We start from the raw sequence: 24,603 nt of genomic DNA, 5'->3' as shown, positions 1-24,603 counted from the left end.
AAATCATTCAACAGAAATAAAATAATTTCTTTACATATACATAATCAATGAGCAAAATCATTCCAAAAAAAAAAACACTTAAAAGTAAGTAATGAACTCAGGGAAAATTCAGGATATCAAATCAAAATAGACCATAAAGTTAATTTCTACACACTAACAACCAATTTTCTGTGTAAAATAAACAAAACATTCCCCTTTACACTGGAACCAAAAATAAATATTTATGATTACACTTCATTAAGGAGCGAAATGCTCTTTAAAAATGAACTATATTGATGAGAGACTTTCAAAAAGGCACAGAAATGTAAAGATAAATACGTTGATGGTTTAGAACATCATAAATCCACTGTGCCACCAAAAGAAAGTGATGTACGGTTGTGAAGTAATGCTTGCATATAACTTGTAAAGAATTGAATCTAAGACTAGAGCTGACTATATATTCAGAGGACATGCAAATCGGGCGCTCCCTAAACTGATTAAACTAGCCCAGCCCTGAACCTAAATCTGCAGAGGAACCGCAGCCCCAGGATCCCCAGGTGACACCATTCAATGCTCAGGGCACAACACAGACAAAACACCATGGAGTCTGTGCTCAGCTGGGTTTTCCTTGTCACTATTTTAAAAGGTAATTCATGGAGAACAAGGGACCTTGAGTATGTGAGTGCAAGAGAGTGAAAGAAACAGGGGATGTGGGACCATTTCCTGACCCACATGTCTTATGTCTGCAGGTTTCCAGGGTGAGGTGCAGCTGGTGGAGTCTGGAGGAGACCTTGTGAAGCCTGAGCGGTCCCTGAGACTCTCCTGTGTGGCCTCTGGATTCACCTTCAGTAGCTTCTACATGAGCTGGTTCTGCCAGGCTCCAGGGAAGGGGCTACAGTGTGTTGCAGAAATTAGCAGTAGTGGAAATAGCACAAGCTACGCAGACGCTGTGAAGGGCCGATTCACCATCTCCAGAGACAACGCCAAGAACACGCTGTATCTACGGATGCACAGCCTGAGAGCCGAGGACACGGCTGTATATTACTGTGCAAGGTACACAGTGAGGGGACCTCAGTGTGTGCCCAGACACAAACTTCCCTGTAGAAGGGGATCAGTACCACCAGGGGGTGTGCACTCCTCACCACTTTTGTCTTGAAGGCCTAGGAGCAGGTGCAGATGGACATTCTTGGCAGGTTTCCTCTCGGGGTCTGGGCTTCCTCTCCATGGAGCAGTTTCCCCCAAGTAGTCTCTCTGAACACTTGATTGTGTGTTTACCTATTTAGTCTCTTTCTTAGAGACTTAGAATTCCACTATAGCACTTGCACTTACTTGTACTTAACTTTTCCTGACCTGAAGTATTTATCAATTACAAATAACTCCATTCATGTCATCTGAACATTTTCATGAGTCGTTTTGGCACTCTCTTTGGATCACAGGACTCCATGATAACTGTTGTCTTGCACATCACAGTATTCAGTAATCTCCATTCAACACAAGTGAAAAGAGACATTCTACAAAAATGTTAATAACGGCCTGGGAGTGAGAAAAATTCCCAGCATGACATGGTAGGGAGGTGGACTCTGAGGTCACCCACACACACACAATCACGAGAGTGTAAGCTTTATTAAATACCTTCACCTTTATATCCGATGAGAGCCAGGCAGGCCTCTCATCACATCATAAATGCCTGGATGATGCCAGGGAGGTCACTAGCTTAGGTGTGTGTTGTGGGTCAGTGTTGGGGACAGGATCTTGCTCCATGGGATTTGGGGAGGCGGAGGTGCCCCAGGGAAGCACTATGTCAGGAGGTGTAGCCTCATGATTCGATCGGGGCCCTAATACACTAGGACTGGGAAAGCTCCCTGAAACCTGGCTGCATGTAAGGTGATGGGGAAAGGACGGGCTAGGACGTGGGTGCTCTCCATACACCACATCGGTCTGCACCTGGACCTCAGACGTCCCAGATTCCAGATCTGTGAGAATGAGTGTCTGTTGTTTGATCCATCCAGTCCATGTACGATGTTCCTGGAGTTGGGACAGGCTAAAGTCATTTTTTTCTTTGTTTAAATTGAATTTACCAAAATTTACTACACACTCAGTGCTCATCACATCAAGTGCCCTCCTTAACTCCAATCACCAAGTTCCCCCATCCCGCACCCCCTCCCTTCCAGCAGCCCTCAGTGTTTTTCCCCAGAGTTAAGTGTCTCTCATGATTTTTCTTCTTCTGTAGTATTACCCAGCTAAGTTTCACTCCTTCCTTTACGGCCTCTTTCAATATTTCCTATATTCCACTTATGAATGAAACCATATCATTGCCTTTCTGTGATTAATTTCTCTCAACATAATACCTCCAGTTCCACCCATGTTGAAGGAAATGTTATTTCATGTTATTCATCATTTCTGACAGCTGTGTAATATCCCATTGTATATATAAACCACATTTTGGGTATACTTTTATTAGAGTTCAATTAGCAAACATATATTATAACAGCCAGTACTCATTCTTTAAATTGCCCCCCTTAGCTCCTGTCATCCAGGGACCCCAACTCCCAGACCATCTCCTCTTCACTCTCCTTGTTTTCTTTTTATTTTCCCCATAGTTAGGAGTTTCTCATGTACTGTCACTGTCTCTGATAATTCCCACTCATTCTATCCCCTTTCCCGTTTATTCCCTTCCACTATTTCTTATATTCTTTGTATGAGTGAAACCATACAATGTTTGTCCTTCTTTGAATCACTTACTTCAGTCAGCATAATACACTCCACATCCATCCACGTTGAAGCAAATGGTGGGTATTCGTCTTTTCTAATGCCTGAGTAATGTCCCAGTGTATATATAGACCATATCTCCTTTATCCATTCATCTGTTGATGGACATTGAAGCTCCTTCCGCAGTTTCTTTATTGACACTTCTGTAGAAGGGCTTCATGATTTCTCCCACATTTGACTATTGTAGACATTGCTGCAGCGAACATTGGGGTGAAGGGGTCTCTATATTTCATTACATTTGTGTATTTTGGGTAAATACCCTGTAGTGTAGTGACTGAAACATAGTGTGGCTTTATTCTCACTTTTTCAGGACATTCCATTCTGTTTTCTGGAGTGGCTGAACAAGCCTGCATTCCCACAAAAAGTGAAAGAGAAAGTTCCACTTTCTGGATATCCTCACTTATATTTATTTTTTCTGGCCTTGTTACTTTATCCATTCTGAGCTGTATAAGTTGGATCTTAATGTGGTTTTCATTTGTATTTCCCTGATGACAAGTCATGTGGATCACTTTTCTCATCTGCCTGTTGGCCATTTGTAGGTCTTCTTTGGAGAAATTTCTTTTGTGCATTCTCTCCATTTCTTGACTGAATTGTTTGTTTTGTTGGGTGCTGACTTTGTTAAGGAAATATCTTGTCCTATTCTGTAGGTTGCCTTTTATTTTGTCACCTGTTGCATTGTTGTACAGATTCTGCCTTGAAGAAGTCCTAATAGTTTACTTTCCCTGTTTCCCTGTTGTTTCCTATGCCTTTTGAGAGGTGCTTTGATAGCATTCACTGCAGCTGAGGTCAAAAAGTTGCTAACAAAAAAAAAAAAGAAAAAAGTTGCGACTTGAATTCTCCTCTAGGAGTTTGATGGATTAGTGTCTCGGATTTTGGTACTTCATCCATTTTGAGTTTATGTGTTTGGTGTAGCTGAGTGGCCCACATTCATTCTTATGCAGGTGGCTGTACAAACTTTTTCAGATCCATTTATTGATGAGACTTTTTTTCATTTGATATTTTTTCTTGCTTATTGAGGAGGAGTTGCCCGTAGACTTGAGGGTCCATTGCTGCATACTGTGCTCTGTTCCATTGATCTATGTGTTGTTTTTGCCAGTACCAGGCTATCTTGATGATAAAGACTTTATAATAGAGCTTGTCTGTAAATATTGTTTTGCCCAACAGCTGTAATATTTTTTTTGGCCAAAACGTTTCTACCTGTTTGGCTATCTAGGAAAGGAATTGAAGAAGACACAAAGAGATGGAAAACCTTCCATGCTTATGGATTAGAACAATGAATAGTGTCAGGGCACCTGTGTTGCTCAGAGTTTGAGTGCCTGCAATTGGCTTGGCTGATCCTGGGTTCCTGGAATGGTGTCCTGAATCAGGCTTTTGGAAAGGATCCTGCTTCTCCCCCTGCCTATGTCTCTACCTTCATCTGTGTGACTCTCCTGAATAAAAAAATAAATATTTAAAACAACACCAAAAATAAGTATTGTGAAAATCTCTATGCTGCCCAGAACCTTCTACATATTCAAGGAAATCCTTATCAAAACACCTTGAACATCTTTCACAGAGTAGGAACATACAATCTTAAGATTATTATGGCACACAGAGAGATATGAGGCACACATTGATGCTGTGGCATTGCCCTGCTGTATTTGTTTTGAAAAGTATCCGTTAGCCTCCCTCATCCAGTGAAGGGTGCATTTCTCACCAGGAACTAGGACTCACCTCTTGCAAACCATAGGTATCTGTTAAAAACTCACAGTGGACTCACAGAAGGAGAATAATGATACAAGAGAGTCAGAGATACTCAGACACTTTGGAACTTCAGTTTAAGGATGTTCTTTTATAACACTTCCAGAAGATGAGGAATTGATAAACCTGTGGGATATGTGTCTCACCATCAGCTTACAGGGTTGTGTTGTACTGATGGCTGTGACGTGTGCTCCTTGTCACTGGTGAACATTTGGTGCCCTGTGTCCTCATTTCAAACCCACCTGCATCTGTGAGTCTCCCTCTGGACATGAGATCAGATTCCCTTTAGGATTTCCTCAATGGAACCCCTCAAGGGACCTACATGACTTATTTACTCTTTATCATTTTATTTAAATGCAAACATTTTCGTCATGGGATATGCAACAACCAGGTAACATGACTTGGTCATGTCAATATCCAACAGCCCTACCATCCTATTCCATAGTCTACATATGAACTTACATGGCGGGGAAGCTGTTTCAGAGAAGGTTAGTCCACTCATGGTCAGCAAGGCAGAGGAGCAGCTCCAACTGCCCAGAAGCATGGCAGTAGTTGGCTTTGCTGATTTCATTAATATTTATACACATAGCAGCTGTCCCGAAACACACACACTCAGAACATAACGTGAGAGGATGGAGCATGGGATGGAGCACACAGTTCCTCTGGTAATGTGCAGCCCCTGGACCTTAGATGAGCTTGGATGAATCTGTAAATCACAGTGCAGTTGATAATGGATTATTATCATTTGCTATTGATTTTGTTTCCTCTGGAGATTCTCACACCCTACCCTGTTGAGGCCTGTTTTGGGGGTTTTGTGACTCTCTTCCTGGCTGTATCAGAGAGTTGTTCTGAACATGGCCTCCTACTTCTGACCTGGGGTTGAATGTTTTCACCCCCACTCTTCAGGGAGCCCTCACAGGAGAGCCATCAAGCCGTCCTGTCCTCAGTTTACAACTGAACCCAGTCTTTACCCTGCCTGTGTCTAAGCTGGTTTATCTCAGACACATGAATGAGTCTCTAAATGTCAATATGAGGTATTCCTGTGGTGTAGATCTGGGATGGTCCTCCGAGCAAGGGTCTCATGGTGTCTTACTTTCTGCCTGCTGGTCTCAGGATAGAGGCACAGGACCACACATGGTTCAGTTTATGGAAACACAAATCACAATGCCTGCACTATGACATAATGTTTACCCATCTCCAGAATCCTGTCCTTCTTAACCATCCATCACATCATGCCGCTTTTTGTTTGTAGGACTCAGGGGGACCACAGATCCTGGAAATTTCCCCACTTTGCCACTTGAACACCATCATACCAGGTTCGTTCCATGCAGGACCAAAAATCTTTCTTAAAATTATTTTTTATTGGAAGACAAGTCCTGCCCCCATCCTTTGTTGTCCTTCTCCACAGGAGATCTGTCCCAGGTTCCCCTGCAGGAGTCTGGATCTGGGCTGGGTAAACATAGGCAGAACCTTACACTCACCTGCCCCTTCTCTGAGTTCTCACTGCGCATGTCAGTGAGGGTGTCACATGGGTCCATCAGCCTCCAGGGGAAGGCCCTGGAGTCAATGCCGAAGTCTGGAGGGAAAAGAATAACACCACAACCTGTCTCTGAACAGCAGCAAGAGGTATAGAAAGTCTAACACCTGGAAAGATAAATGATAATGTTTCACACCAGAAGCACATCTATTCAATGTGATGAACAACCAGCTGATGAGATACAGCAGATCATCTGCCATGAAATCACAAGTTCATGTTTGAGCATGGGAACAGAATTTTTATAGTTTATGAAAACAACACCATGAAAATCAATTCCCAGAATCTATATTTATATAATATGTAAACACTGAGTTACTAGAGACCCAGTACGGAACAGGTCAACACTGAGGAGACCAGGAAAAAAAACAAAACTTTTCAATATATTGTCAATGGAGAAACTATTCATAGGCAATCACTAATCATGAAATAGGAATATTATAGATAAAATATCAATATGCATAATACCAAATAATAAGAATACACTTTGTGAAAAATCAACTAGATGAACCTGTTGAACAACCAGACTGATCAGATACAACAGAGCATCTTACATTAAATCACAAGTTCACGTTTGAATATGAGAAAAAAATTCGTACAGCTTACAAAAAGAGCAACATGAAAATCAATTGCCAAATTCTATATTCATATAAAAAAATAACACTGATATAGTAGAGAACAGTTAGGGGGCAGGTCAACGCTGAGGAGACCAGGAAAAAGAAAACAAGACTTTTCAATGTATTGTCAATGGGGAAACTATTCATAAGCAATCATTAATCATGAAATCAGAATGCTATAGGTAAAAATCATTATGCATAACACCAAATATTAAGAATACTCTTAGCGAAATTCAGCTACATTTTTCTACCTACGTAGTTATCAAGGTAATAAAATACAAGATATGGACCAAGAGAAAACTTGCACAAATTTCAAAACCAACAAAAAACTTTCACCTGCATATCATAATCACCATCAAAACTCAGTGGAAAAAAACAACAGAATTCACATATAAAACAGGCAGATCTTTGGACATGTTATACAGGAGGGTACAGATACATGAAGTAAGCACAGGAGAGGACACATCCCACCAGGATCTTTCAGGGTAATGCACGTCAACCACAATGAGGTGCCCTATACACACATCACGAGGGCTCAAGTATGAAAGAAGCACTGACCAGAACATCCTGGGAAGCATGCAGGACCCCTGGGCCTCAACCCTGCAAGTAGAAATGAAAAATGAAACAGAAGCCGTGGAAAATCATTTTTCTGTTCCTCCTGAAATTAAAGATGGATAACCTACCAGGGGACCTGGAAATCCCACTCCTCAATGCTTGCTCCAGAATAAGGAAACCCAATGTTCTTGTAAAAATGGCATGTGATGAATTATAGTGTCTTCATTTCTGTTAGAAGCCTAGAAACTCCCCCCCCAAAAGCCTGCGTGATTTAAAGAATAATGCCAGTAGAAAACATCCATCAATGGGACGGGATTCTGCAATAAGAAGCCACACTATTGATACACACCCAGGATCCCAGGGGAACCTCAAGGACATGCTGTTCCATGAAGCTCAGCAGTCTCGGAGATGACAGGCCATGCAGCCTGGGGCATTTGTACAGCCAGGCCAGGGTTACAATTGTTTGGTTGGGCTTTCTGTCCCTCTCTCTTCCCCAAACCCAAATGATGAGCTCCTCTGCATCAGGCTGCATGCTCCCCTCCTGTGCACAATGTCCTCAGGTATGGAATGTCCACACACTGAAACAAACCACCTCTAGTCCCCTGATGGGGGGTTCCTGAGAGTCGGACATGCGTTGTGATAGGAACTGTCCCCTCCAGCATCTCTGGCTCAGGCTCTCTCCTGCAGCTGAGCAGGACAAGGTTAAGACACCTCCACTGAGTCCATCTGTCTCCTGCTACTGTTTCTCCCCACAACCTGAGGTCTAGACCTTCCTCTCACTCAGGTGGAAATCAGGTCAAGTGTTTGGGAACAGAGTGAGGTCACAGTTTTAATCAGCTGTCCGCAGAGGATCCCACTACTGTTTGTTTTCTATAGAGAAATAAATATAGAAGAACTTGTCCAGATTAAAAAATCATATTTTATATATTTATTTAGTGAGAAAGAGAAGGAGAAGAGTTTGAGAGAGAAAGAAAATCTCAAGCGGATTCCCCATGACCAGAGCCTGACTTTGGGCTCAATTCCAGGATCCTGAGATCACGACATGACTCACAAACAAGAGTTAGATCAAGAGTTAGATGCTTAACCATGTGAGTCGACCAGGCGACACATCCTTGCGCAACTGTTTAAAGAGATTTGTGTTTCTTATTATTGCGTTTTGTCAGACTTTCTATTGAGGTTAAGATTCCTTTCTGTATTTTGGAGACTAAGTCTGTCTCAGTATATAGTTGAACACACTGTCTCCCATTTCATAGGCTATCTTTTTGCTCCAATTATATTTGTCCTGCACACTTTGTGCATGAGGTAGCCTCACTTATCAGTCATTGTTTTTTTTTTTTTTACTGTGATTTTAATGTTATATCAAATACATCATGAAACGCCTGGGTGGCTCAGCAGTTGAGCGACTGCCTTTGGCTCAGGGCATGATCCTGGATCCCGGGATCAAAGCTCCAGTGGGCCTCCCTGCATGGAGCCTACTTCTCTCCTGCCTGTGTCTCTGCCTCTTTCTCTGTGTGTCTCTCACGAATAAATAAATCTTTAAAAAATAAATAAATCACAGCCAAGCAAAGATCATGATGTTTTCCCCTTAGTTTACATGTTTAAGTTCTAGGGTTGAGACTTCTGCTTAACCCTTTTTTTAATTTTTTTTTTTAATTTTTAATTATTTATGATAGTCACAGAGAGAGAGAGAGAGAGAGAGAGGCAGAGACATAGGCAGAGGGAGAAGCAGGCTCCATGCACCGGCAGCCCGACGTGGGATTCGATCCCGGGTCTCCAGGATCGCGCCCTGGGCCAAAGGCAGGCGCCAAACGGCTGCGCCACCCAGGGATCCCCCTGCTTAACTCTTAATCACTTTTGAGATTTTCTGTGTCCTTGAATCTGTGTGATGTTTGATAAGGACCAAGTGTCATTATTTGTATGAGGCTGTTCAACACCATTTTCTATAGAGACTATCCTTTCCCCACTGTGTATTCTTACATATACTATGGCTGAAGGATTTCTGACTGTATATGCACACGTTAACTTCTGGGCTCTGTAATATGGTCCACCATCTACATTGCTGACGTTAGGCAGTCACACACTGAAATGCTTAATGTGTGACTAAAATACATTTCCGTAGAGGGATGTGTGATGTCTGACTATTGTTCTAATTTCTTAAACTTGTATGGTCACTCTCATGTGATTTTGTTTTCCATATGAATGTGGAGTTTTTCTATTATGTAAGAAAACAATTGATATTTTGATTAATTTAATCAACATTAAAATAATTAGAACAGAAATTATTTGTCTACTTGTATGGACAAATAAAAATTCTCAGGGAGATTTAATAAGTATATGGAAAAGAAAAATGAAATTTAACTCATAGACACTCTTGGAAAAGAGTTAAGCCTTAATAAATATAATCAGATTTCAAAGAGAAGAAATAACTGACACTAAAAAAAGAAAGGACCATGAAAAAAATTCTAAGATTTTAACAGTGCAAATAATGGATGACCAAGGCAAATTACAAAATTACTAGTATTATCAAGAAAATAAAACTGTTTCATGAAGAAATAAAAAAATGAACAAAACAGAACAAATAAGAAGCCTGAAACTATTATCTAAAAATCCTGCCAGGGGCAGGACTGTTCACTCAGGAGTTTAGCACCACCTGTGGCCCAGAGCCTGATCCTGGAGACTCAGGATCCAGTCCCACATCGGGCTCTCAGCATGGAGCCTGCTTCTCCCTCTGCCTGTGTCTCTGCCTCTCTCTCTCTCTCTCTTTGTGTCTCTCATGAATAAATAAAATCTTTTTAAAAATTCTGCCTCAAAAAGGATAATGAAAATTTAAAAAGCATAATGTAATGAAAAAGGCAAAATCAGATCATTTTATCTACAAATATTCAGATATTTTAAGAAATAAGGCCAAAATGTTTCCATCTCTTCCAAAACGTATTTAGAATGGAACGTGACCAAATTGATTTAAGGAGGCCAGGATGAGTCTGACAGCGAACCCATGCCAAGGACCCCACAGGAAGGGTCTCATAGACAATATCTCAGATGCACATAAATGCAAATATCCTGGCATCTTGAATCCAACAGCCCATGGACAGATGGCACATGATGACCTAGAAGGAATCATCCCTGGGATGCAAGGATGCTTCAACACACCCAGATCATCAATGGGCCCCTGTATTAACAGACTCAAGGATTGGATGTACACGATTCTTTCCTTTGATACCTAAAACCGCTTGAAAAAAATCTAACATGCTTTTATCTTCAAAACATCTTAACAGTTGAGGCAGAAGAGATTGCCTCCTATTTGATGGAAGTAGTCACGTTTTATGAAAAACCCACAATCAACACTGCATTAAAAAGTGAAAACCTGGGCAGCCCTGGTGGCTCATCAGTTTAGCGCCGCCTTCAGCCCAGGGCCTGATCCTGGAGACCCAGTATCGAGTCCCACGTCAGGCTCCCTGCATGGAGCCTGCTTCTCCTTCTGCCTGTGTCTCTGCCTCTCTCTCTCTCTCTGTCTCTCATGCATAAATAAATAAAATCTTTTAAAAAATGTGAAAATCTGAAGCCCTTCTGTAAGTCAGGACCCAAACAGGGGTCATTCCCACCCTCAGTATTCAACATATTATTCTAAAGGAGAATAAACTGTGCCACCCCATATGTCAGCTGGTTCCCTGGATTGTTGTGAATAAAATCACACGAGAATCATCCAGTGGACAGAGAGAATGAACCCTTCTTTCACCCTGATGTAAGGAAATAAATCTCCCATGGGAAAATTCCCTTCCCTGAACCAGGAGGGGTGAACCATCCTCAGCACCAGAAACGTCTGTAGGGCCCAGAAGGCTGTGAAAACAAGCCTTGTCAGTTCCTCACCAATTCACTGACCCAAATCCAGTATCCTGGCCTTATATCTCTACAAATCAACGTTTTGTTGGGTAAGAAGAAGAAGGTCTGCCTAGTTTGTTCATTGTGTGTTGTGTTTCAGGGAGCTCAGGCACATGCACCATGAAATACATCTTCACTTAGGTCTCTCATAAGTCTACAGAGTAATTATTTCAGAAAAATAACCAGAAAGAAGGGAAGGAAGACCATACTGTGGTAATGACTGGAATTCCAAACCGGGATGTTTATGAAACAAAGAATAAAAGATATTTAAATCAATAGATACAGAGAAATTTACTTGTATCCATATGACACAATCTGTTGCAGGGTCAAACCTGCCAACTTTCAAAATCAAACCCTAAGGTAATGAACAACTTCAGGGAATCGATAGGATACAAAATCAACAAACAAAGTAAATCTAGGTTTCCACACAGGAACAACTAATTATTTATATCTTAAAGATTTTATTGAATTATTCATGAAAGACACACAAGCAGAGAGAGGAAAAGACATAGGAAGAGAGAGAAACAGGCTCCATGCAGGGAGCCCAATGTGGGACTGGATCTCTGGACTCTAGGATCACTCCCAGCGCAGATGGCAGACCTCAACCACTGAGCCACGCAAGCATCCGTAACAATAAATACATAAACGTTAATTAATAAAACCTTATTACATTGGCACCGGTGTTAAGAATGTAATAGGTAGGATTAAGTATTCTGAAAGAGGTAAATTACTGTCCACTAAAAGAAGTAACATTGATGAGAGATTTTTAAAGAGTCAAAAAAATGCAAAGGCATTTTTTCATAAATGTGAAAACTTCATAATGTCAGAAGACTTACACACAGTGGCCTACAGAAGTAAAGAAATCCTTGTTAAGAACTTGTAAAGAATCAAATCTAGGTCTGGAGCTGATTATATATTCAAAGGACATGCAAATAGGGCCCTCACTTCACTGATTAAACCAGCCCATCCCGACATGCTGCTGGGAGAGGAGTCCCAGCCCCAGGATCCCCAAGTGACCTTGTTTAGGGATCAGGGTGGAAAACACACGACTAAACATGGAGTCTTTCGTTGGCTGGGTTTTCCTTGTCGCTATTTTAAAAGGTAATTCATGAAGAAAAAGAGACCCTGAGTCTGATTGTAGGTGAGTGAAACAGGGGATGTGGGACAGTTTCCTAACCAGGATGTCTTGTGTCTGCAGGTGTCCAGGGTGAGGTACAGCTGGTGGAGTCTGGGGGAGACCTGGTGAAGCCTGGGGGATCCCTGAGACTGTCCTGTGTGGCCTCTGGATTCACCTTCAGTAGCTATGCCATGAGCTGGGTCCGCCAGGCTCCAGGGAAGGGGCTGCAGTGGGTCGCATACATTAACAGTGGTGGAAGTAGCACATACTACGCAGATGCTGTGAAGGGCCGGTTCACCATCTCCAGAGACAATGCCAGGAACACACTGTATCTGCAGATGAACAGCCTGAGATCCGAGGACACAGCCGTGTATTACTGTCCGAAGGACACAGTGAGTCGAACTCAGTGTGAGCCCAGACACAAACCTCTCTGTTAAGGGGATCAGGACCACCAGGGGGTGCACACTCCTCACCACTTCTGTCTTGAAGGCCCAGGAGCAGGTGCACATGGAGTTTCTGAGCAGGTTTCCTGTCAGGGTCTGGGATTCCCCTCCAAGGAGGTGTTTTCCCCAGGGAGTTATCTAGGCAGATGATATGTGCATACCTATTCAGTCTCTGATTTAGACACATCTGTTTTTCATACGAAAACAGCTATTATGCCATGCACAAAAGACAGCGATTCTTTTTCTATCAATAGATTTCACAGTAATTTTATTTTATTTTTTTAATAATAAATTTATTTTTTATTGGCGTTCAATTTGACAACATACAGAATGACACTCAGTGCTCATCCCATCAAGTGTCCCCCTCAGTGCCCATCACCCATTCACCCCCACCCCCCTCCCTCCTCCCCTTACACCACCCCTACTTTGTTTCCCAGAGTTAGGAGTCTTTATGTTCTGTCTCCCTTTCTGATATTTCCTACCCATTTCTTCTCCCTTCCCTTCTATTCCCTTTCACTATTATTTATATTCCCCAAATGAATGAGAACATATAATGTTTGTACTTCAATTGACTCATTTCACTCAGCATAATAACCTCCAGTTCCATCCACGTGGAAGCAAATGGTGGGTATTTGTTATTTGTAATAGCTGGGTAATATTCCATTGCATACATAAACCACATCTCCTTTATCCATTTCTTTCGATGGACTCCAAGGTTCTTTTCACAGTTTGGCTATTGTGGACATTGCTGCTATAAACATCGGGGTGCAGGTGTCCCGACGTTTAATTGCATCTGCATCTTTGGGGTAAATCCCCAACAGTCCAATTGCTGGGTGGTAAGGCAGGTCTATTTTTAACTCTTTGAGGAACCTGCACACAGTTTTCCAGAGTGGCTGCACCATTTCACATTAGATTTCACAGTAATTTTAATTTACATTATAATAGGTTATAGTAGGCATGTAAAACATAAATTACAAAAACTGTTTTTCTAGGTTTGTTTATGCAGGAGAAACGTATTATAAGATACAAATATAAGATATATACATTACACGTATACGTTGTTGTTGTATATATATAAGATATATACGTTATACTTATACATTGTATATAAGACATATATAAGACATATTAATTTATATCTTGAGTACACTGCACACTGTGGCAATCAATAAACATGTGAATTTGATGAGATAGTATAATAGAAAAGATAATTTGGTAAATGTAATGATTCTAGAAAACATAGGCTTATGCAACTGGTTTCATAAGAAGGAGTAATACATGCTCTATTTATTTGGAATAAAAAAGCTAGGATAGTGAATAACTGTATAATTTAGCAGAATGGTTACATTGTATTAATTTGCCAGCTATAATAAAATTTATTATACGGTTGTATGATTTGCACTGGTACTATAATATTGAGTAATCTATAGCCCTTATTGAAATTTCACCAGTTTTCCAAATAGTTTTTTTCCTGCCCCCAAATCCAAACGATGATCCCAAATTGCATTTAGTTGCTGTTTTCTTTGTTTCTGCTAACCTATGGCAGCTATTTAAGTCTTTCTTTGTCCTTCATGGCCTTGAATCATTTGATGAGTACTGGTCAGCTGTTCTGAAGAATGCCTCTCACTTTGGGTTTATGAGACCCTTTTGGATGATTAGATTAAGGTTTTGCATTTCTTGGCGATATCACAGACAAAATGTGGAAGGAGCTTCGGTGTCCATCAAAAGATGAATGGATAAGGAAGATATGGTATATGTATACAAGGGAATATTACTCAGCCATTAGAAACGACAAATATGGGGATCCCTGGGTGGCTCAGCAGTTTGGTGCCTATCTTTGGCCCAGGGCAAGACCCTGGATTCCCGGGATGAGTCCCACGTCAGGCTCCTCACATGGAGCCTGCTTCTCTCTCCTCCTGTGTCTCTGCCTCTCTCTATCATAAATAAATAAATCAGTTTTTAAAGAAAATTTAAAAAAAGCGACAAATACCCACCATTTGCTTCAATGTGGATGGAACTGGAGGGTATTATGCTGAGTGAAATAAGTCAATTGGAGAAGGACAAACAGTATATGGTCTCATTCATTTGGGGGATATAAAAAATACTGAAATGGAATAAAGGGGAAAGGAGAGAAAATGAGTGGGAAATATCAGAGATGGAGACAGAACATGAGAGACTCCTAGCTCCAGGAAACGAACAAGGCATGGTGGAAGAGGGGGAGGGTGAGGGGTGGGGGTGAATGGGTGATGGGCACTGAGGGGGAACTTGATGGGATGAGCACTGGGTGTTATTCTGTAGGTTGGCAAATTGAACACCATAAAAAACAAATTTATTATTTTCTTTTTTTTTTGACTTTAACCAGTGTTATCTGTTTATCATTGCTTTTCTTTTTTTTTAATTTATTTTTTATTGGTGTTCAATTTACTAACATACAGAATAACACCCAGTGCCCGTCACCCATTCACTCCCACCCCCCGCCCTCCTCCCCTTCTACCACCCCTAGTTCGTTTCCCAGAGTTAGCAGTCTTTACGTTCTGTCTCCCTTTCTGATATTTCCCACACATTTCTTCTCCCTTCCCTTATATTCCCTTTCACTATTATTTTCAAAAAAGAATCATAACTAACAATATATATATATATATATAAATAAAATAAAATAAAGTAAAATAAAATAAAATAATAAAATAATTGGGTGAACCAGAATATTCATGTAATCTCAGAGCATCTCTCCCATTATAGTTATTAGTTACAAAGGGAATAATAGTAAATCTACAGTGGAAATACCCAACACACATTACCTTGATCAAGAATATCCTGAGAGAAAAAATATACCATGTATCCCCTGATATGATACATTGTCAAGAACACAACATCACTTCTGTGGTATTGCCAAGACAGAGATTCTTACATTTGCTTACTATTTTCCCTAAATACCAGGTAATTGCAAATATTTCCATGTACATTAACTAAGCATTAACTAAGATGGGGCTTAGGGAGTGCACTTGTCCTGATGAACACTGGGTGATGTATGAAAGTGTTCAATCAGCATGTTGGATACATGAAACGGGTGTTACACTGTAAGTAACCTCTACTGCAATTAATTTTTTTGAATGTTCATAGCAGCTTTAGTTGTAACAGCTAAGACTCAGAATCAGCCCAGGTATCCTTCAGCCAATGAAGGGTTAAAACAACAGTTTACATCTACATCATAGGATACAACTCAGCTATGAAAAGAAACAAATTATTGATACACACAACAACTTGGATGAACCTAGAGGCAATTATGCTGAGTGAAAAACAGGCAATCCCTAAGGTACATTGTGTATGATTCCAATTTTATAACATTTTGACATGAAAATGTTATAAAGATTAGTGGTTTCCAACAGTTAAGGAAGTGACTGGTATTGTGGTGACTGACTATAAAAGGATTGCATGAGGGATACTTTCTATAGAACAGTTCTATGGCTTAGTTGTGGTGCTGATTACACAAATATACGCATGTGTATAGTTGAATAATACTTAATTACCACACACGTGCACACACACAGGAGTGTCTACTGCAATTAAAATAAAAATTTTAAAAAAGAACTACAACTGGAAATTTTATTCATTGTCCTATGTTTCATGCATAATTCAGGCAGTTTTTTCTATTAAACAAAGGTGATAGTATTCAGGGATTCACTAATTACCACTTATGTGAAAATGAAATTTAATAATCTATAAAAAATGGAAATTCTGGACTTTATAATCTAACAATTGGTGTAGTGAAAAGTAGGATAAAATTATATTATTGTGCAGCCAGGGTAGCTCAGCAGATTAGCACTGCCTTCAGCCCAGGGTGTGATCCTGGAGACCCGGGATCGAGTCCCACTTCAGGTTCCCTGCATGGAGCCTGCTTCTCCCTCTGCCTGTGTCTCTGCCTCTGTGTGTGTGTGTGTGTGTGTGTGTGTGATGAATAAATAAATAAAATCTTTTTTAAAAAATGTAGATTATTAGGGCTTCTTTTAGCCCGGCTCCTCGCTGGGGCCCCTCCCCTTTGGATGCTGTTTTATTTATTTTTTTCCATCATCTGACCTTGGTAGAAGCGTGAACTCTTCTCACTGTACAATTCCAGCTGTTCTCTCTTTAAATCTCAGGCCGAATTTGTAGGTGTTCAGGATTATTTGAAAGTGATCTAGGTAATTTGGTGGGGACAGGTGACTTAGAGACCCTACTCTTCTGCCATCTTGCCCTTCAGAATCTTGTATGATCTGGGAGTAGATGGCTTATTCTTAAATTTTTGCTTTGGGATATGCTTGTGCTTTAACTCCTGCCTAATTGTCCTGATGTTATTTGCTTCCTACATGAGGGATGAAGAGGATATACCTTGTAAACATTAACATATTATCTATATCTCTACTCAACTCAAGTATATCAATAACCATGGGAGCTCTTGCAAAGGCCCAGATGATATGCGACCAGCGGTAGGACTCTGGTTGGTTCCTGAGCCTCTGAGCCTGGAAGGGCTGACCCACATATCAGGTGTTGTGGAATCAATGAGGTTCTGTTGTAGGTGCTTCAGGGTGAAAATTTCCAGTGCATATGCCTAACAGTACTGTGCTTTACACCTCAAGAATTTTAAGATTCACTCTGTGTACTATTTCTAAAATAAATATGAAGCGGATTAACTGACAGAAAATCTACTGTATATTTATAAATGTCTTTTTAAAGGTTTCAGAATAATTTTATGATCATTCAAAATTCAGGAATAAAGAGAAATTTTGCCTCAAAGGAAGTAGCCAAAGGAATCTATTTAAATAAGTCTCTCTTTTTGCATTTTATAATTTTATTAATAACAGATAAAGGACATTGGTTAGCTAAACTATAGGGACTATCAGTGTGGTGTCCCATGGGCTAGACATCGATCCAAAGCTGCCCATCCTAGATCATCTGTGCCCACACTTCACGTGCAGCCGATCCAGGCATGGTCTCCCACAACCTGCCTGCGTGGGGTCATACTGAACTCCTGGACCAGACAGGTTCACACAGGCAGCTGCTGGATCTGCAGGAGTCACAGACAAGTGTCAGCTGACATTCCCATTCACCTCCCTTTCCTCTGTAGGAAACAATACTGAGCTTGGGGATGCCTGTTTACCAGGAGTGTACCCTGGTCTTCACACCCTGACACCACCCATGCATCCCAGCACTGGCTCCTAGGGAGAATTTCAGACCAATGGCAATCTCATTACTGATTCACACTGAGAATGTTGGGAACAAGTGTGGAAACCATATCAGGTTTTATCTTCAAGGGAAGAGGACATTCACTTTCACTATCAGAACACAGATCAGAGGTTTATACCAAGGACAAGATCCCAGGAATGAGTCCTTCCAGGATAAGCAGGGCCCCTGAACTTACTGAGAGAGGCTACATTTCCCATCCAATAGGACCTATGGCAATGAAACACTTGGAGAGAAATGACTCAGAGGCTTGATGGCTCCACAAAAAAGTCAGGGACCTAATGATTGCTGGTAAGAGACACCCTGTGGACGCCCCTGGGTCTAATCACATTCACACTGAGGATGGTCATGGGTTCTGGCAGACATCCCAGAGCTATGTTTTTATGGATGGCTCCCCTCTCCACTGACAAGTGTCCTGCATCATCCCATCAGTCCTGCAGAGAATCAGGTGCACACCAGATTCAGGCGCAATGACAAATTTAGGGACCTTTTTTTGTTTATATGGCAAAATCTCTCTCTGACTCATGGAGTTTTCCATCCATCCATGTACACGTATCTGAGTTCAGTTAGACACACAGAACCAGAAAGAGACCTGGAGTTTATAGAGGAAAGTGGCTTCACCTGGTTTTGAGGTTTTCCCTGCCCAATTCACAGAGTGAAACCACTCATGGATGTTGAGTCCTCAGTCCCCCGCATCTGGAGGCATGAGATGGACAGAAGGTGAATGTCACTCAATCCTCCAATGTCCAGATTGAAACTCGCCATCATGGTGGTAATATCAAGATCTCTGAAATTATCAACCATGACAATCCATTGGGCCACAAAGTTATCAACCACAGATTCAACAATGACCTAGATAAATACAGTCCATACTCAGACATGCAAATGTTCACCTTATTCTCACATGGCATTCACAGTGATGCACATTGGCATCACCCTAAATGGCAACCCATAACAGCAATGCCCCAAGGCCAAATTTTACCTACATATAATAATTTATATCGCCCCAAATCTAATCATCTAACTCATGTATCATGATATTTGGGTACCTTCTTTGGTGTAAATCCTTTTCTAGGAGGTGATAGATCTATGAATATAACACACACACACACACACACACACAAACTGGAAACAGGGCTGCCCCGGTGGCCCAGTGGTTTAGCGTCGCCTTCAGCCCGGGGTGATCCTGGAGTCCCCAGATCGAGTCCCACATGGGCTCCCGGCATGGAGCCTGCTTCTCCCTCTGCCTGTGTCTTTGTCTCTCTCTCATTCTCTGTGTCTATCATGAATAAATAAATAAAATCTTATAAAAAAATGGAAACACCCAACAAAATGCAAAAGCAAACAAAAAATAAATTAAAAAAATAAAATAAAACACAGATCAACTCCTTATGAACACAATTCCCCACAAACATAAAAAAACAGGTGCTGACATTCTTGTTCCAGAGGAGGTAAAATATAAGTTCAAAAGGCATCACCAACACTACACAATGAACATCCATTTGGGTAACATTCCATTAGGATCAAGGCTTGAGAATGTTCTGAATCTCAGACTCCCACTACTGTGCTGTTTTTTTTTAAATCTGGTTCAACCCTTCCTTTTCCTTGAAGTTGGTACATGTTTGAGGCAGAGCACTTTATCTACCTGTTTCAGTATAATTTGTGAGTCCAGAAAGCGTCTTTCATTTTCTTCTCACTTTTATCAAAGAAAAACTGCTTCTGTCTCTTAAATGTGCTAAGGAATACTTGATACAAGATTCCTGGACACCTCTGAATAGAGTAAGGGTAGCTGGATATTTGTAGGCCAGGAGCAGAGTGAGGAGGCAAAGATGGGAAATAAGTAAGGGAAGACATTCTCTGAACAGTGGCTCCATGGTGCTCATGCTGCAAAGTTCTCTATGCTGATTGTGGATACAAGAGAAGGGAGGAAAACAGGTCCGTGAATGTCTGCTGGGATCCTGGGATCCAACAGGTGCACTCGGACCATCAGAGGACCCTCACACTCACCAGAGAACACAAGATCTAGGGATTTCTTAATCCAGGGAAGGAGGTCAGTTGAACAGTCATCTCCTCTTAGGGTCTTAGCATCATGCTCTGAAAATTTCTTTCATGACATAAACACCGTGAAGAGATTCTAAAGGTGATAAGGTTCGTCTTACACTGCTGGTGGGAGTGACATTGGTGTAGACATTGTGAAAACAGTATAGATACTGCTACTACAGTTAAAAATAGAACTGCTGTATGATCAAATAGTTGTGGTACAGTGTATTTACCCCCCCAAAATAAAACATTAATTCAAAGAGAAGTTTGCATCCCTATATTTATAGGAGCTTTTTGTGCTATAGGCAAATAAGGGAAGCATTCCAACTGTCCATTACTGATGAAAGGATGCAGAGATGCGGATATACACAAAGAAGAATGAATCCTTGCAATTTGCAGCAAATAGTATGGAATGAGTGTGTGTAATGTTAACTAAGTCACAGCAAGACAAATACCATATGACTCACTCCTATGCAAAATTCAATTAAAAAACACAAATTAGCCATGAGGAAAAATTTATTGAGACAAACCAGTTTCATCAAGATGGAAACATACTGTTGGTTAGTAAAGGGGGCATGGGAGGGCCCGAGTGACATAGCAGATCGGGATAAGGGAGAACAATGGTCCTAAGGAGCCATGGGGGATGGATAGAAGTGTCATCACTATATTGTACACTCAATATCACATGGCGTGTTAACTACACGGGGGAACATGGTATATGGATTGGGATTGCATTGAATCTGTAGACTGCTCTGGGTAGCACAGGCATCTTAAAAATATTTATTCTTCCATTTTATGGGCATGGAATATTTTCCCTTTTTTTGTATCTTCTTCAGTTACTTTGCTGAGCGTTCTACACTAATTATTGATGAGCCTGTGTGTTTTCCATTACACCTTCACTCTTGATTCTGGAGGATTAGTTGATCATAGAGTTGATTGCCAATTTCTGGCTTCTCTACTCTGTTCCATTCATCTATGTGTTGTTTTGTGCAGGTACCAGGTTGTTTTGATGACAACTCAGTAATAGGGAACCCTGGGTGGCGCAGCGGTTTGGCGCCTGCCTTTGGCCCAGGGCGCGATCCTGGAGACCCGGGATCGAATCCCACATCGGGCTCCCGGTGCATGGAGCCTGCTTCTCCCTCTGCCTGTGTCTCTGCCTCTCTCTCTCTCTGTCTCTCTGTTACTATCATAAATAAATAAAAATTAAAAAAAAAACAACAAAGTAATACAGATTGACCACAAACATTGTGAGCCCCCCTCCTGTGGTACTTCGATTTTTTCAACATTTTTCTACTTATACAGCGTTTCAAGAAGTAAACTGAGGAAGACACAACGATATAGAAAACCATTGAAGGTTTATGTATTAGAAGAATAACTATTGTTGGGACACCTGGGTTGCTCAGTGATTGAGTGTCTGCCTTTGGCTCTCATCAAACTCAAGTTCCTTGGATGGATTCCACAATGGGCTCCCTGTAGGGATCCCACTTCTCCCTCTGACTATATCTCTGCATCACCCTAGGTGTCTCTCATGAATAAGAAAGTTATGAAATAATTTAAAAAACAGGAATATTTTAAGAATATATGCTACCCAGAACATTCTATGCAGTCAGTGCAATCCTTATCAAAACATCATAGACTTTCTTTACAGAGTTGAGACAGACATTACTAACTTTTGTAGTCACAGGCAAAGATACTAGTGACACATGAATCCAACGCTGATACTCTGGCATTTTCAGACTGCATGTTGTGTAAAGAACTGTTTAGGTTCCCTCAGCCAGTTAAATAAATATTTGGTGGGATTCACACTTTCTCCATTTCAAGAGAGGAAAACCTGCCTCCAAATCATGGTAACAGGGCTCAGAAGGCTCTGCAAACAACCTTTGTCATCTGCTTACTCATTCACTGACCCAAACCCAAATCCTGGCCTTAAATATCTACAAACGCAACACCATATTGTCTAAGGACAGAAGTGCTGCCTACTGTAGTCATTGTCTGGGTGTCGTAATTTACATAGCTCATGCACGTGGAAAATGAAATGCATCTCCCCTTAGTTGTCTTATGTCTACTGAGCTATTAGATAAGGCAATGAAATAAGAAGAAAAGCAGAGCAATTTTACTGCTCCAACAAGGTGAAGATCTATCCAGGGAAAGTAGGCAATAAAAAATTAATCAGTAGAGAGGAAGAAATATTATTCATTTCCATATGACATGATCTACTACAGGGGCAATGCCTACAAACTCTACAAATTCTAAGAATCAGTTAAGGATTTCAGGGAAAATTCAGGATATAAAATAAATATAGCTATGATTCCACACACTAACAAAAACTACCTATATAAAATTAACAAAAATATCACTTTAACTTGCATCAAAAATAAAAATTTAGAAATAAAATAAATAAATTATGTGGAAATAATCTCTAAATTTTATTTAGAAATAAATTTGAATAAAAGCTAAAATACCATACTAAAAATGGCCTATTTTGATGAAAGACTTTTTGGAAAGCAAACAGAAATGAAAAGATTACACCACTCACAGATGAGAACTTGATATTTCCTGAGTGACATCATCACAAAGTGATCTGCAAAGGTAATGCAATCCTTGCTATAAACTCGTTAGAATTGAATTGTAGTCAAGAGCTGAAGATATAATCAGAGGACATGCAAATATGGCCCTCCCTCCACTAATTAAAGCACCCCAGCCCCAACCTTGAGCTGGGAGAGTAGCCCAAGCCCCAGTATCCTCAGGTGACCATATTCAGTGATCAGGATGGAACACAGACATCTCACCATGGTGTCCGTGCTCGCCTGGGTTTTCCTCATCACTATTTTAAAAGATAATTCATGACATATAAGAGACCTTTAATATGTGAATGCAGGTGAATGAGAGAAACAGAAGATGTGGGATAATTTTCTGACCGGGATGCCTTGTGTCTACAGGTGTCCAGGGTGAAGTGCAGCTGGTGGAGTCTGGGGGAGAGCTGGTGAAGCCTGGGGGGTCCCTGAGACTCTCCTGTGTGGCCTCTGGATTCACCTTCAGTAGCTACTACATGTACTGGGTCCGCCAGGCTCCAGGGAAATGGCTGCTGTGGGTCACATGAATTAGGAGTGATGGAAGTAGCACATATACACTGATGCTGTGAAGGACCGATACACCATCTCCAAAGACAATTCCAAGAACATTCTGTATCTGCAGATGAACAGCCTGAGAGCCAAGGACACGGCCCTATATCCCTGTGCAATGGACACAGTGACAGGACCGCAGTGTGAGCCCAGACACAAACCTCCCTGTAAAAGGGGATTGGGACCACCAGGGGGTGCACACTACTCAACACTTCTGTCTTGAAGGCCCAGGAGCGGGTGCAGATTGAGGTTAATAGCAGATTTCCTGTCAGGGTCTGGGCTTCCTCTCCAAGGAGTAGTTTTCCACCACGGAGTCTCTCTGGACATAGGATTTTGTGTTAAGCTTTTCATTCTCTGTCTTAAAAACTTGGGAAATCAACTCTAGCATCTGCATACTTTTGTAAACAACTCTACTACTTTCACTTCTTGAACTTAAATTTCCCTGACCTGGACTATAAATCAATTACAAATACCTCCATACTCATCAACTGAACATTTTCCTGAATCACAGCAGCACTCCCTGTGCACCAGGGAGAAAGACACAAAGAGATGGAAAATATTCCACGCTCATGGATTAGAAGATTTAGTATGGTGAAAATGTCAATGTTACCCAGGGAAATTTACACAGTCAATGCAATCCCTATCAAATACCATGCACCTTTTTCAGACAGGTGGAACAAATCATCTTAAGATTTGTGTGGAATCAGAAAGGACTCCAAAAAACCTTGGGAATACTGAAAAAGAAAACCAGAGCCAGGGCATCACAATGTCGGATTTCACGTGGCACTACAAATCTGTGATCATGAAGACAGTGCGTTACTGGCACAAAAACAGACACATAGATCAATGGAACAGAATAGAAGACCCAGAAATGGGCCTTCAACTCCATGGTCAACTCTTATCTGACAAATCAGGTAAGACTCTCCAGTGGAAAAGGACAGTGTCTTCAATAAATGGTGCTGGGAAAATTGGACAGCCACGTGCAGAAGAATGAAACTAGACCATTCTCTTACACCGTACACAAAGATAAAATCAAAATGTGAGACAAGATTCCATCAAAATCGTAGAGGAGATCACATGAAATACCCTTTTTGAACTTGGCCACAGCAACTTCTTGCAAAATACATCCATGAGGGCAAGGGAAACAAAAGCAAAAATGAATTATTGGAACTTCTTCAAGATAAATAACTTCTACACAGCAAAAGAAACAATCAACAGAAGGGAAGATGATATTATCAAGTAACATATAAGGCAAAGGCCTTGTATCCAACATGCGTAAATAACTTATCCAACCAGGAATCCTGTTAAGAAATGGGGAGAAATCATGAACTGGAATTTCTCCAAATAAGACCTACATATGGCCAACAAGTCCATGAAAAAATTCTCCACATCACTTTATATCAGAGAAAAGCACATCCAAACACAATCAGCTGCTACTTTATACAACAGAGAATGGTGAAAATTAATAAGAAATAAAACAACAAATGTTCGAGAGGATGTAGAGGAAGGGAAACCCTCTTCCACCTTTGGTGGGAATATGAACTGGTACAGCTACTCTGGAAAACAGTGTGGAGGTTCCTAAAGGGTTAAA

At 41.0% G+C, this 24,603-nt stretch overlaps 2 pseudogenes across 2 annotated transcripts in view; both read left to right on the top strand.

Annotated features, from left to right (window-relative positions):
• The window catches only part of LOC144319980 (immunoglobulin heavy variable 3-74 pseudogene), a 215,062-nt pseudogene that overhangs the window by 28,272 nt on the left and 162,187 nt on the right, over nt 1-24,603 (top strand). The window lies entirely within an intron of this gene.
• LOC144321326 (immunoglobulin heavy variable 3-23 pseudogene) lies at nt 12,061-12,627 on the top strand (annotated as a pseudogene). The gene is made up of 2 exons (XR_013387029.1): nt 12,061-12,174; nt 12,272-12,627. The product of XR_013387029.1 is annotated as an immunoglobulin heavy variable 3-23 pseudogene (transcript).

This window comes from Canis aureus, chromosome 9 (assembly GCF_053574225.1).
Source record: "Canis aureus isolate CA01 chromosome 9, VMU_Caureus_v.1.0, whole genome shotgun sequence".
Taxonomy (NCBI): domain Eukaryota; kingdom Metazoa; phylum Chordata; class Mammalia; order Carnivora; family Canidae; genus Canis; species Canis aureus.
Note: the sequence above shows the minus strand (reverse complement) of the source record. Positions and strands in the feature narration are given on the sequence as shown.